Source organism: Amblyomma mixtum, chromosome 3 (genome assembly GCF_055824585.1).
Source record: "Amblyomma mixtum isolate Tamu chromosome 3, ASM5582458v1, whole genome shotgun sequence".
NCBI classification, from domain to species: domain Eukaryota; kingdom Metazoa; phylum Arthropoda; class Arachnida; order Ixodida; family Ixodidae; genus Amblyomma; species Amblyomma mixtum.
This window is the reverse complement of record NC_143014.1, coordinates 251,648,307-251,662,419: the sequence shown is the minus strand read 5'-3', so window position 1 is coordinate 251,662,419 and position 14,113 is coordinate 251,648,307. Positions and strand designations below refer to the sequence as shown.

Below are 14,113 nucleotides of genomic sequence, written 5' to 3'. Positions count from 1 at the left end.
CCACCCCACAATCACTGCACTCCCCCATGTCAATAGAACACATAACATACACCCAAGCAAGTACTCTGCCCTCACCCCCCCCACCCCCCTCTAACAGCTCCGAACAAAAACTCAAGGAAAACTCTGAGGGAAACTCTGTACATGAAACTAAACCACATTTTTTCAAGACCCAACTCCTCCCTTAATGGAAACAGCGATAATAGCCATCCTCAGTGAATATTTACATCTGTGACCGAATGCAGACACTAACACAATCATTGTCCTAGATTCCGAGCTCTTTTTGTGTGCTACTCAAGTCTACACATTTGCCGTCAAATATGAATTTGAGCTCAGAGATATGAAGGCTCAGTTTCTTACCAAGCAGCATGGCTCGTACCCTTAGTGGTTCCATGAAACTGACTTATATGTGTTCTTTTTTCTGCTTGTTGGAGCACTGAAACTTGATGCATATTGTGTTCTTCCTTTAGCCTGCCTCCATGTACTTTGTGACGACACATTCTAAAATTTCCGCTGCTGCCAAATGAAGGCTCTCTGGAGTGTCTGCTGGTCTAACTGACCGGCCATTGAAAATCAGTGTGATCTGGGATGCATCCACACCGCACTCCTCAGCTACCTTCTCCACGATGTCACACAAAGGTGCTTTCAGTGATATGGAGTAGTTCAGCAAAGTGGCCTCGCATTTCGCAATGATCACCAATTTTGACTCGTACGATAGGTCAATGCAGCTGACCTTCCTGGCCTTCTGCAACTTCTGCAATATCTACAGCGTCTCCTTCGAGTGTTGCATTTCATCACAGGACTGGACCATGTGTTGGCTGCAGGAGACTTTGCTGACCTTCGTGACCTTTTGGTGGGACCTCCTCCAGGTGTGCTTCCAGTGCTACTTTGCGACAACACATCACGGTCCGCGTCTGAATCGCGCTCGATGTGAACAACATTGCCCTTGCGAGTTTTTTTCATTTTTCTTGAGACACAGTGACAGACCCACTAAACTACTGGGCATTGCCATCAGATTGTTGCATCTGCTTTGTAATCCGGGAAAGCAGCTCCTTCGAAAAAATGTTGCTTCTGAACAATCTCGGCCTGGTTCCATTCATCAAATTCTTGATGTTGAGTAGGTGTGCCCACTGGGCCTTCCATCCATCCATGTCAGTTCAGTGCTTGATTTTCTCAATTTCTTTCAAAACACTTCCAAACCTGGTTTGTTAACTTTATCTGTCTTGAGAATTCCAGACCACAGCAAAACAACTGCAAGCATAGCATAGAACACAAAATCATCAGTGAAAAAGATTGAGTGTTTTCACTTTACAACTTTATAAATATGCAGACTGATCTATACTAATTTGCATGCATTTTAAAAACAAGTATTTCTCTAGCACACAGCCAAATTACTGGCACTTCCTCTGTAGCTACTGAGACATTCTTTCTATAACAACCGAAATTTTATGTAACAAGAACTTCAGTTTTACACATTTCTTACAGTGAGGAGCGGAATGGAAGACAGTGCTCGCAGGACTGGCACCGTGGTGAGGTTGAAATTAGGTAAACTGCTCCGGTCTCGGCTCCAGAAGTGCATCGTCATGTGGTGCCTGTATGCAGTGCGACGTGATTAGGAGCTTGGAGTGCCGGTTAGTTACTTTTGTCCCCGAGATTGAGGAGAGTAGTAGACAAGGCCTTAATTATTGTGCAGTATTTGTGGGCATATCCCTGCACACCCTCTGAAAATAAATAATTTCCAAAAATCTATGTACACAATAACTAAAAGAAACAAGCGTGACATACGTCAAACACAAATGAAATAAAACCATACCAATTGCAAATGCTAGACCAAGACCCTTAAGAGGGGAGCCTGGCAATGAAAAAAAATTTGCAATAATGTAGTCACAGTTAAAAGGTCCCAGAAAGGGGTATCTGAGGTTGGCAAAACAATACTTGCATTATGTAGAGCATAGGCCACTGAACGTTCATGCCGCGTACAATAGACCTTATGCAAAATTGCTGCCATCTATCGGAGCTTCAGCGAACCACCTATGCGACGCCATGTTTAAGGGTCGAGTCTCCTGTGCTGCTGCCGTCGTGCTAGCAGCGTCTGTTTTGTGATAGCTTTATCGCGACGTATTCTTGCATTCGGAGCAGAAATAAGAAGCTCTCACGCTCTAAAATGACGGAGGAATGGAAGATGGACTTGTCAGTGCTGCCGACGTTTCCATTTGACTTTGTAGAGCGGTACTGCGCTTCTAAAACTTCTTCGGAACGGCAGCAGCAGCGCAGCTACAAGCTAGTGACAGAGTCATATGTATGTCTGCCGACACTCAAAACGAAGAAGTGCAACGGGTGAGTAAACTTTGTTTATTACTATTTCATGCATTTCATCAAACATCGTTGGTCGTTGCTTTACGCCCGTGTTAAAAAGAGCCGTTTTTGCGGCATATGTGACGATCGTTGACCATCACGAACAGGTGAAAAGGCCTGCTTTGTTGATTCATAGCGTGAAACCTTGCTAGAATCGACAGAAACTGGTGTAAAGGAACAGCTTCTGGGTCATTTTTTTTCGTGTTCTGTCCTCTGCATTTTGTCGGCGATTACGCTGTTTCTTCTCAAGGGGCAAGCAGCCGCTCTCGTAGCAATCTGTTCGCCGCTCTCGTAGTCATCTGTTCTCCGTTGTGTGTTCGTGCTGGCGCCGATGCAGTAGGGGCGGAAAGAAAGAGTAGCAGTGTATCTGTCGTTTACCGCTCCTTTTGCATGGCTTTAGCGCTACGTCTCGCGCTACATTTAGGCAGTTCGAGCCGTTGCGACATCGTAGTACCTATGCCGTGGTGGTATGCCCAGCAAAAAATGCTTTGTTTATCCTTGCCTTTCACACAGTTTTCGTTAGGCGGCACGCGTTCTTTGCTAGGTATTCGATACATTATGATACCATATGCTGCCGAGTATGTGATAGCGGAAGTATTATTTCGTCATTTGTTGAATCTTTGATTTAAGCGCACAATTTCATGCCAGGCATGTATCATGTTTTTCTGGTGTTTAGCTTGTTGTGAATACCATGCTTTGAATTAACTGATAAAATTGCGCTTACCAATTGACCTTTAAGGCAGTAATGAAGTCATGCTTATTCATAAATGGAACCTGTATTCTTTTTTCACAGTGCAAGTGGACCTGCTGTTGCTGTGCAATGTGTTTGCAACAGGAGCAGAAAGAAAACTGCAAACCCATATAGTGTACAACTCGTGCTTGCTGCAGACTGTCTTGTGGAGAGAGCACATTGCAGTTGCCCAGCTGGATCTTCAGGATACTGCAGCCATTTGGTAGCTCACTCTCCGGTATACCTTGATGACCAGGAATCCATTCAAGGCGGACATGGAGCGTAGGGTGGGCTGTTAGGTATTGCAGCAAAGTGTCTAGGATATGGGGAGGGAGTTTTTGAGATTCGAATGAGCGTATGGCAGCCTGAGAGTCTGCACGTATGGTGATGGTGGAGGAAAGGTGGTCGTGAAGCGTAATCGCCTCTGCTATGGCAAGAGTTTCTGCGTCAGTTGAGGAGGGCACTCCTGTGTGGAGATGTGTGGAGGTGCTTCGAGGGCCGACTACTGCAGTAACTACTTGGTGCTCGAGGATATGAGCATCGGTATAGTAAGTGTCGTGGCCCAGTGCGGGTAACTGGTTCGCCAGTGCTTCACGCCGCCCGGGATTTATCGTTGGAGACATGTGGCGTGGAATGGGTTTTACAGTAAGACGCGGGAGGCTTATCCACGGGGGAGCAGATGGTTGAAGCCGGGGTAGTTGGGAAATGGTGTGTCCGAAAAGGCTGAGGAGGTCTCTGCCTTGCTCGGAGGAAGAGAGACGGTGTATCTGGGCTCGGTGGTGTGCTGCTGCGCGTTCTTCGAGGGAGTTGAAAATGGCGCCGTCTGCGATCAGAGCATTTGCGGCGTAGATGGGAACTCCCATGGCTAATCGAGTGAAGCGACGCAGAGAGGCTACCAGTTTGCTTACTTCAAATGATGTGAGGCGTTGATAGGGGTAGGCGTACATGACCCTCGAATAAACGAGTGCTTCTATAACTCGACGGAGTTCGTGTTCTCTGAGTACATGCTTTTGACGAGTTATACGGGACAGCATGTGGCGAATTTGGTTCAGTTGTTGCAGGAGTTGGCTAAGCCACACGTTGCGCTTGCCATCTTGTTGAAAAGTGAAACCAAGGATCTTGATGTGGCTCCGTCGGGGATGAGGGGTTTGCGCGGGAAAGAGTTGAATGAGTTCGCGGTAGGAAGAAGCGGTTTTTTGAGGAGCGTTAGAAACCACGATGTATTCCGAATTTCGGTGTATGCTCCTGAAGGACGTCGAGGCCTTGCTGCAAAGTGGATTCTAGTTCCCCGGCGTTTCCTGTGGTAGACCAGAGAGAGATATCATCCGCATATATAGCGTGGCGTAGGCCAGGAATTTCAGCGAGTTTTCGGGGCAGTACTTTCATTGCCAAGTTGAAAAGCATATGTGAAAGAATGGATCCCTGTGGTGTACCTGCGGTGAGGGGGAAGGGGGCGGAAGCTGTGCCGTCGGGGCCAATGATTCGGAGGGTCCTGTCTGTAAGAAAGTCTTTGATGTAGTTGAACATGCGGACCCCAGGGCGAGTGCCTGCCAGGTTGGTGAGAATTGCGGAGTGGGCGACATTATCAAAAGCCTTTTTGATATCCACGCCGGTCAAAACTCGAAGCTGTGCGCTGCTTGGGAAGGCGTACAAATCCTCATAGATTTGCCGTCTAATGTCTTGTGTGCATACGTGGGTGCGGAATCCGACCATAGTGGGAGCAAGACAGCGATTCGTAAGCAGGTGCCTTTCGAGGCGGGTAAGGGCCATCTTCTCCATCAGGTTCCCTAGGCAAGAGGTCATGGATCTAGGTCGGAGGTTAGTGCTGAGCGCAGAGGATTTTTCTGGTTTCGGAATCATAATTACGTGTGCCTCTTTCCATGCAGCGGGAATTTTCCCGGAGCGCCAAACAGTATGAATGATCTGAATAAGTTCGTCTAGTTTTGAATCGGGGAGGTTACGGAGTATACCATAGGTAAATTTATCTGGGCCGGGTGCTGTGTTTCGCTCAAGGGAGCGTAGAGCAGCCTGAAGTTCAGCGAATGTGAAGTCGGAATTCATTCCTTGCTCGTCTGCTTCTTCTTCGGTGTAAGGGTATGACGGGGAGCTGGCAGGAGAACTAGAGGATGGGTAAAATTGATTTCGGATTTGCTCAGCCAGCTCTTCTTGTGAGATGGAGAGGGCCAACTGTAGCTTTTGAAGTGTGTTACGAGGTTTAGCCTGTCCAAGTAGGACACCCTGTCCAAAGCATAAAGGATACACACGGTTGCTTCGCAGCCATTCTTGCACAAGCAGCTTCTTGTGAGCATGTTGAAACACAAGCTGGGCCAACTTTTGTTGGCTCAGCAAAGTCCATTCATTTGCCCCTTTTGCCAACCGCATTTGACTGCTTAATACCATGGAGTCAGATTGCCACATCAGATACAGATCTGCTGGAAAATGCTGAACCGTACAGGTTTCGCCCTCTTGACCATGGCTGGTGTCCACCTCCAGAACTGGCAAACAACCAAATCATCGAGGTTGGGCATTTTTTTATTTTCAGCATGTTTGTTACTCTTGCATGTCATAATGTGAATTTGATGCTTATGATGGCTTTTTATTGTTGAAAATGAAGATAGTAGTTGAGAAGTTCACCAGTTAATATTTTTGCAACCATATGTTGCATCTCCAGCGGTTGCAGATCAGTAACGCAGATGCTACAGCACTGGAGCTGAACTCCAGGCAACAAGTGGGCAGTTCTACCTGGAGAAAAGAAAGGCTGAACAGGCTGACAGCATCAAAATTTGGTGCCGTGTTAGCAAGGAAGGCTGCCTGGACAGAACGTGGTGTCGCAAATGTCATGAGGCCAAACGCGTTTAGAAATCCAATAGTGAGGTGAGCCCATTTAATATTGATTACATGTGTACTTAGCATCCAAAATAAGAGTGTTTTGTACCACTGAGTGTTGTTCTTTGCCATTCCCTGACTGTTAATTGCCAACAAGATTTACCTTGCACAGTAACCTTCTTGTACTGTCCTTAGCATTAGTATCCAAACAAACACATGAGATGGTAGCTTTTTTGAAATTAAAATGGATGCAACCAGGAAGCAGTGGCTATTTAACCTCAAAGCGGGCCTTCTTTTTGTGCTTGTTTACATGCACATTTGGGTGTATCCTAGCTTCTCTTGCCCCTTGACCAGTTACAGAAAACTAATGAAAATTATTTGCCTTTTCGTAGCAACAGTTTTCTTAGAGAGAGGTTTAAAACCCGTGTGTTCTTTTGGCCCCTAGTCCTACACAGTTAAAAAGTATTGCATATAAATTACCTTATAGTCATGCAAGTTTCTGGATTGTAGGCTATTTCAGCATGGTTTCATTACTATTTTGAATTAGCTTCTGGAGCACTTGGAGAGCAAATGAAGGACCCATTTAATAAGAATTATGAAAAAAATTCATCCATGCAAGCCTTGCAATTTTGTCCACTCTTGAATATTTGCAGGTACGGAACAGCAAATGAGCCACGAGCTGTGCAGCGCTACATACAGTGCATGGAGCATATCGGCCACAATGTCACTGTAAACACGTGCGGGCTCATGGTGCGTCCTGAATCTCCATGGCTAGGTGCAACACCTGACCGCGTCGTATACGATTCCCAAGAAAACCCTCCCTGTGGGCTCATTGAGGTGAAGTACCCATGGAGCAAGGGGACCACTACCCTTCAAGAAGCAGTAGCATGTGAAGACTTCTGTATTGAAATTGTAGACACTGTTCCACACCTAAAGCAATCAAGTACATATTACGAGCAAGTTATGGGGCAGATGTACTGCTCAGGGTTACAATGGACTCATTTTGTAGTTTTTGCAGAGGCCTGGATTGTAATTTGTGGAGTAGAGTATTCTGAGAGGGCCTGGATGGCAATGAAATCAAAGTTGGATGCTTTCTACTTCCAGCAGGCTGTGCCATATCTAAATTCGCTGCAAACATCCCAGCAAAATTAGCTTTTTTCCTCAATGCATCGTGTGGCAACTGCCTAGGTGTTTGCAAGAAACATACAGAGAAGTGGTTTTCAACTTACTTGTGTTCCATGCTAGTTCCTACAGGGCATCTTTTAGTTGCGGTGCCAGGAGTTCACCGAAAGGTACAGCCTTTGTCAGAAGTTTAGAGCCCAGGGGGTTTGCTTCTGGGCCACACTGCTTTGCTCGTAATGCGCGCTCAGCGTCCCAAATCTCATGAAGGTAAGAAGATTTTTCGTCCTGCTCCCTCCGATGCGTAGGACTACCATGAGTGCTACAGGAGCGCCACAATAATGCTTTGAAGCAAACCCCCTGGGCTCTTAACTTTTGACAAAGGCTGCACATTGATGAGCTAAGCTAAGTCCACTGCACGACAAAAGCATCTCCCATACCGTGCCAATTAACCGTTTTGCGCAACCTGCAGCTGACTTAGCTAAGCAAACTTCCCAATGTTATCCACCCTCTGCTTCACTTTCCTTCTCCTGGAATCCATTCTGTACCATAAAGGACCGCAGGTCACCTTACTGTCTCATTTTCCTTTCCATAGCTTGCTGCATTGTCAATTCTACTTCAACCCTTTTCTTTGGCCTCCAAGTTTCAGCCTGTATATGTGAACTAGTAAGCTTTAGGTTATATACCTTCCTTCCGAGTAGTACTGGTAGACTTCGTTTTTATCGAAATGCACTCCACCCAATTGTTATTCTCCTAATTAGTTCTTTCATGGTCTGCATCTCCAGCGTCTACCTTCTTTAAGTAGACGTATTCTTTTACCGCTTCCAATGGTTGTCTGCCTATGTTACTGTCATTCCCTTCCTGAAGCATTGAACATTATTCTAGTTTTCTACCTGCTAATTTTTGCCTGTCTACGTTTCAATCATGCTCTCATTCCAAAGTCATTGCATAACACCCAGGCCCAGACATATCGGACACACTTCTGTCTTAAAACTGTACGCATGTTCATTTATGATCATTACCAAAAGTTTCCAGGCGACTACCTTTGCATCTAGGTTATGTGGTGGACTACTTTTAGCACATTCAGCACTAAAGTTGCAAAAGTGTCTGGAAAAACTACTTTCGCTAAAGGTTTGTTTGATTTGCTGGAAATGCTGCATGATGAGCATTGAAGAGCCCAAATATAGGTGCTGTGGCTCGGTAACTGCAGAGAATAGCAATAAATTCTGGCCTCATTGTTACTGCTTTTCATTGTTTGCAACAGCTCAGTTGTGCAATGTAAATCCGAACACTCTTAGAGGAACTATTCATTCTTTGTAGGAAGCACAATGTGAGTTGAAGTTTTGGTATTTATTGACACCTGAAACAGCATTCAGAAGTACCTTCAGACAGGATTAATGAGCACCAATTACAACGGCTTCATCAGAGGTGTTTGGAAGTTTGTCAGAAGTGCACACACTGTCCAAACTTGATTAATAAGTGGTGCAATAGTTATGGGGATCCTCCTATCAAATATATGAAAGCTCTTTGTCCTCTGAATGTGCCTCTCAACGTGGATGCGTAGTGATGCTATTGCTTCTGTCACTGCAACCTGCTCCTCGGTGAACTGGCCATTAGTCAGAAATGGCGGCATGTTCAGGTGTACTCCTATGGGCTCCAGGAGGTCCGAGACGCATCCTGTTACTAGTGGCGAAACAAATGTCAGTGTACCATCTGGGGTAACACCAATCAAGCCCTTAAAGGTGTTGCTCGATTTGTAGTTGGCATCAATAATTATTCGAGTCTTGGGGTACTTCAGCTTGAATTCTTCAGGCATGTAGTGGTCAACCACTTCTCTCGATGCCCATAAAGGCATGTCTCCTAGCCGCATGAACAAAAAGTTGATCCACTTGTTAAATATGCGGCTCACTGTGCTTTGGTGGATGCTGAAGCGGTGGCCGATGTCATTCTGAAACAATCCCAGTCTCAAGGTCACAAGAACTAAGCATAATTCGTTCTCAGTGCTCAGAATAGCAGGGCGGCCAACTTCTCTTTTTTGGTTGCATGTGTTATCATCGTGCTTCATTGTATTGACCTTCAAATAACACAGAAGCTTCTGGAACACATCGTACGATGGCAAGCCGGTATAAAATTGAATGTCGTCATCATTGTCTCTGAATTTTTCGACTGAAAACTGTGCTAAGGAAGCCGCCAGGTAAGCACAGTGCTTTTGAAGAACAGCAATTCTACTCTCCAATGCTGCATTTTTTTCTTTTGCTTCCTTCAGTTCTTGACGGAGTTGAAGAATTTCAGTCTCTTTTTTCATTATCAATGTTGTGGATGAGTTCAGGAGTGGTGCAGGCGTCATCCATTGAAGACTGCTCAGAGTCTGTCCCAGTTTCTAGTACTGGAGACAAGGTCGGTGACTGCACTAAGAAAACAGGAAAATTCTTTTGCTTGGCTGGGGCTGAACGAGGCTTTGGTGGCTTCCTTTGCTTGTGAGGTTTCTTGAAAGCAAAAACTGATGGCACTGCATTGTCGTTCAATATTTGACGTCCACTGGCAACATTCTTCACGAAATCCTTCTCTGCAAAATGTTGCGAATACACACGGGCTGTCCTAATGTTAAACGGCGGCTCTCTCTTGATGGCCACCAACCATGCTTTGCGAAGTCCACTGTCGTTGGGAATGCAGTGAAATGACACCTGAAAGAACACAGATGTCATGAGTGGGGACTTCGCATGCATGAGATTCTTTTTGGACATGTTGCAGAAGATCAAACATTACATGCTAGCAGCAATTCAGTGAAGTAATAACTGTACACTGTACCTGGCATCATGGGTATTTATGCCCAAAATAAAGTCTCAAAACACACGCGTGCGCTCAGCCTTGTTTCTCCTGCTGGTCGCAGCAGCAAACCTCGCAAATACTGCTAAGCACGGTAAGTCTCCCTACAAAGGATTGCTCTTTGAGTGGTCGTAAACGGTTCACAGTTTCAATCCCTACCGCGACGACTCTGTTTTGATGGCGCGCCGTGGAGGTGAAACGAAAAACCGACCTTATTTCGGCAATATACAGATTGCAGGAAGCAAATCTGGCGCGATCCAAATTAATCCTAAACTCCCTACGAGGTTCCACATAACGCACAGGAAAAATTCCTCTCGCACTGGTTTGAGAAACCAAAAGTAAACAACACGACGATCCTCAGTGCATCTATGGCAGTCATGCGAACTTGCGCTAGCCGAGTGCAGCTGGCTGGCAAAAGCAGTCGCGGCCACCTACATCTGGGTTTAGTGCTTTTGCAAAGCATGTTCTTGAGAAGCACTTCAGTAGCTGAACCCCAGCTTATAATCGATGATATCCGATTCATCGATGTGTCAGATGCGTGAAGCGATAAAAATTTCACACTCGCTTTTAAGTGAACAGCTTAGCGCATTTTAAAGTGCCGCAGCTTGTTTTATTTAGATGTATGTAAAGAATTGTTACATATGCTCGACAGCATGTATGATTCAATACAAAGTGAGCGCAGTAAGCAAATCAAGGGCAACTTTCATTCAATGCTCTTGCAGACACTCCGCTGTATGTGAAAAGCAACGTTACTCCGTCTTCACACCAACGTAACACAGCATTGGCGATATATTTCATTTGCCTCGACACCGAACACAATTTCCGATCTTTTGAAACAGGCTGGATTAGATACCGCTGAAGAATTTAAGCACGCCGTTGTTCGAAAGTGCGCCTACATCACGAGAACCGAGCGACAACAAATTGACGCAAAATAAAGAGAAAAAAGAATGCAGGAATGGATATAGCTTCCTGCTTACCTTTTTTCTTTTGGCATCCTTATTTCCACTTTGCGTACAGCACGGAACACAGCAGTACGTCGGCATTATCGGCGACAACGAGCGCGGCCACACAGCTTTCTACTGTGACGCCTCCGCTGCTCTGTTCAGCTACGCTTAAACATGGCGCAAACGTGCGCGGCGGCCACTAGATGGCAGCACTTTTGCATAAGGTCTATACATCAAAAGTGAGTACATAATTTAAAATACATTTTCAAAAACCACCGCTCGCGAGGCTCGCAGCAACCAGCGGTGCTGAACTTCCGCCCGAATCCGCGCTCATTACATCAGATTAGTGCTCGTTATGTCACCAGCACAGGGCTATCATTGGTTCATCGTGCAACGTGAAATCACGCATTTAACAATCTAAAAGCTCTAGATACTTCACATTCTTACTTTTTTGGAAATATTTTGCATTTCAGCAAGGAGAGTTGTCGTTTATATGCATGTTTACGCGGTTATTGTGTGTTCGGTGTCAGAAATTAGTACTGCACTTCTGGTTTACAATGTTGTCATCTGCTCGTACCGCTTGTGTCACTCCGCCGGCACCGCCGTCGAATCGAATTGAGAATCGAGGTGCTATTCGTAGTCACCGCGGTACTGATTTCTGTCGTTACCTCCGTCGTATGCACAACCAAAATGGATCGGCCATGCTGTGTTGTTGGTTGCAAAGCCCGAGACCGGCAAGATGTTGCCCTTCGGCACTGTCTGCCGAAAGATGGAAGCGAGCGAGCTGTCTGCCTTCAGCGCATCGGATTGCTGCATTCGGACAAACGCCAGCACCTTCGCGTCTGTGGCCATCATTTTACGCCTGACGACTATAACTACAACCCCGAGCTCATACGGCGGTCAGGTGTGGGATTGATGAAGCTGAGGCTGAAGCTGAGAGCCCTGCCCACACTGTTTCTGCCAAGCAGAAAGGTAAGCAATCCTGTGCACAAAATGCAATGCGACACTTAGCACGCCACGTGGCCACGTACAGTGCAGGTTGCTCAGACCAGTACATCACCGCATAATGATGCATGGTTAAAAGTATGCCTTGTGGTATAACAATTAAAACATCGAGCCCGCTGTTGTGCGTTTGTGACTGTCAGAAACGCACAACACAGCGCACCGCTAGAGCACTCGACATGGTCCGCGAACTTTGTACAGTCATGGAAAAAAGTTTGCTGGATGCAGATTCGCGAAAAAAAAAATTTATTGCATGGAGGTAAAGCATAGCAGATCACGGAAATGCATATGCACATGAGGAGACATGCGTGCTCCATCTGCTACAAAAATACAATCTGCCTGTCTGCTGAGGCAGCGCAGAAATAATTTTTGTTCCCGCAAATCCGCATCCCACAAACTTTTGTCCTTAACTGTACCTATTGCATCTATGCAACTGAATTTTCAGTAACTAACAAATATTTTATTCACTGCAAACGTTACGCAAAAATTGAGGTGCAACGCACTGCATCGTTATTTGCATGATCCATGTGTGTTATTCATAACAGGAATACAACATTACACAAGGGGATAATTTTTTCTTGCATGATTTGGTGTTGGTCCACCTCTCTTTCTGATATTTTTGGTCTACTGTGTTGTCAATTTCGTCCTAGTTTGCAAGTTTTTGACTATGTGACAGAGATTGAGTAGCGTACCTTTGCTAAATATGTGCATATAGAGAGTATATGAATGAACCATTTTGACATATGGTGCTGCAAATGAGAGTTGCCATTTTACTTACAGCACCCCACCTGACCACAGTCTGCAGCAGAAAGCAGTGAAGCTTCCAGTGCATCTGCTAGCCAGGTACGAACAGCAGTAAGTAGCAACACACATTGGTTGCCATGTGATGCAAGCTGTGTCCTAGCTGGTAGAACTTTTTTTAATCTGCTGCTTGATGCATCAGAGTTCCATTGTTTAGCATCATTATAACACATTATGTGCTTCACGCACAACAAATAATTACATTTTCATTGCCTCTGTGCTGCTGACAGTTGTTTCATGGCATGAGGTAAACGCAGTGTAGTCTCACTGGAATGGCCCCCATCAGGCAAACCATGTTGGTTTGCCTGATGGGGGCCTCTGGCTTCTCCGAACTGCAAAGTAAATCACGCCGGTATTCCACAAGAATTTTCACCGCTCAGGAAAGCTGACTGTTCCCGCGTGTACCGTGTGAGGAATGTTTCAGACGAGGGCAGTGAGCTCGCCGTATACTTACTGCGAGGCTGCGTTTTTTGGACCCAATTTCAGTGAGGTTAATCCTGTGACGCTGGGCGAATGACTCTGAACGCGAGTGTCGCTCGTTTAAAATGATTATTTGGCCGTGTCGCAGGAGTATTACGGCCTCGAAAGTTTAGGAGCTTTAGCGATTAATTTTTGATGCGTTAAAGTACAAGCTACGAATCAGTCGCTGTGAAAACGCTGCACATCACTTCGTGTGAGTGCGGTTGCGCGTGTGAAAGGAGTTTTGAGGCAATGAAGATTTATTTAGCACTGTAAAAATCAGCTGTGCTAGTCTTGTACAAAACATAAAATGGAGGATGTTTGGACTAGTGGTACCCTGGAAATAAAACCTACCGTATGTTAATTCGCTGTTCCGAAAAAAATCGATTGTCTTCGTATACGTGCGACTATTAAATCTATTACTCCGCTCTAAATAAACACTGCCACGTATGAAGGGAAAGATAGTTAAGCACGTATGATATTTAGTGCTGTTTATTCCGCTCCATAGACGGATGTAGTACATATGTTGTTCGTATTCTTCTCTTAAGTTTTACCTATCAGGAACAATGAGCTTAGGCGGGAGAACACTCGCATTTAACCGAGCACCAACGGCCGACAATGGCGTACCTTTATCTGTAAAGGCACAAAAAACCACACACACACACAAGACAAGAGAACGGGACAGAGCTGGACGGGGCGCTCTGTCCCGTTCTTTTGTCTTGTGTGTGTGTGTGTGTGGTTTTTTGCGCCTTTACTTTACAATGAGTTACCAACTAGCCCAGCAAGAAGTTCGCTTAACCTTTATCTGGTTTGACCCGCTAATATTTGCTGTTTTACTTAAGTGCTCAGCATGGCGTGAATCCTAAAGTGGTTTCGCAGTTTCGTGGGGCATATTTTCTTATTGTTACGATTTGGCGGGTGCGCAATAACATTAATCTTTAAAAATAATAAGGAACATATAAACCTGTTGCGAAACCAATTAGCACAGCAAGAAGAAAAAACTCAACTGCTTCATGAAGATGGAGGGCATAAAATGACCCGTTCAAACTGCTGA

The 14,113-nt window shown here is 45.4% G+C and overlaps 1 pseudogene; it reads right to left on the bottom strand.

Annotated features, from left to right (window-relative positions):
- Nucleotides 1-220: 220 nt before the first annotated feature.
- Nucleotides 221-7,813, bottom strand: LOC149354337 (uncharacterized; annotated as a pseudogene).
- Nucleotides 7,814-14,113: the final 6,300 nt, after the last annotated feature.